The 730-nt window shown below is 42.9% G+C and overlaps 1 non-coding gene across 1 annotated transcript; it reads left to right on the top strand.

The window, feature by feature from the left end:
• The first annotated feature begins 667 nt into the window (after window positions 1–667).
• LOC121432779 lies at window positions 668–730 on the top strand. The gene has a single exon (XR_005972231.1). It is a non-coding gene; the product is annotated as a small nucleolar RNA SNORD78 (small nucleolar RNA).

Genomic DNA, 730 nt, shown 5'->3' with positions numbered 1-730 from the left:
TTTTTGTTTGAAACTTTATTATTTTAATCTTAGAAGAAAGAAAAGGAGAAAGAGAAAGAAGGAACACGATGTGTATCTCTTAGCTCGCAAGCGAGTAGATACAGAAGGAGCAGCAGACACACCAGGCAGCTCCATTCCTGAGTGTGTGCTCCTTGTCCTTACAGTCTCTTGTGCTAAAGCATGGCAAACAATCAGATAATTGTCCTTCCTCCTGTCTATAGGTCACTAACTTCAGATAGTTTCAGTGCAACTGGCTATCAGGTGGGGCCTGGGTGTTCGGGGGGGGGGGAGGGGCGCCTGTCCTGCCAGCACGACCTTCTCATTTATTTATTTATTTATTTATTTATTTATTTATTTATTTAAGATTTCTGCCTCCTCCCCGCCACCGCCTCCCATTTCCCCCCTCCCCCATCAACCCTTTCTTTCTTTCTTTCTTTCTTTCTTTCTTTCTTTTTTCATTTTTGTGTAGCCCAGGCTGGTTTGAGCCCGTTATTTTGCCCAAACTGGCTTTAAATTTATAACCCTCATGCCTCTGCTTCCCAGGCGCCAGGGTTCCAGATGTGTGGTACTACATCTGGACTATATGTCCTTTTCATTTGTAAATTATGAACCTACAACCTTTGCTGTGTTGAGAAAAAGCAACCCTCTTCTCAAAACCCAGAATTCCTTGTGTGATGTTGATCAAATGTCTGACCGGGAAAACCATATGGACAAAATTAACACTGGAAGA

This window comes from Microtus oregoni, unplaced genomic scaffold, assembly GCF_018167655.1.
Source record: "Microtus oregoni isolate MIOR12 unplaced genomic scaffold, Mior012 000035F_ref0000213, whole genome shotgun sequence".
NCBI classification, from domain to species: Eukaryota; Metazoa; Chordata; class Mammalia; order Rodentia; family Cricetidae; genus Microtus; species Microtus oregoni.
This window is presented reverse-complemented; position numbering and strand designations above follow the sequence as displayed.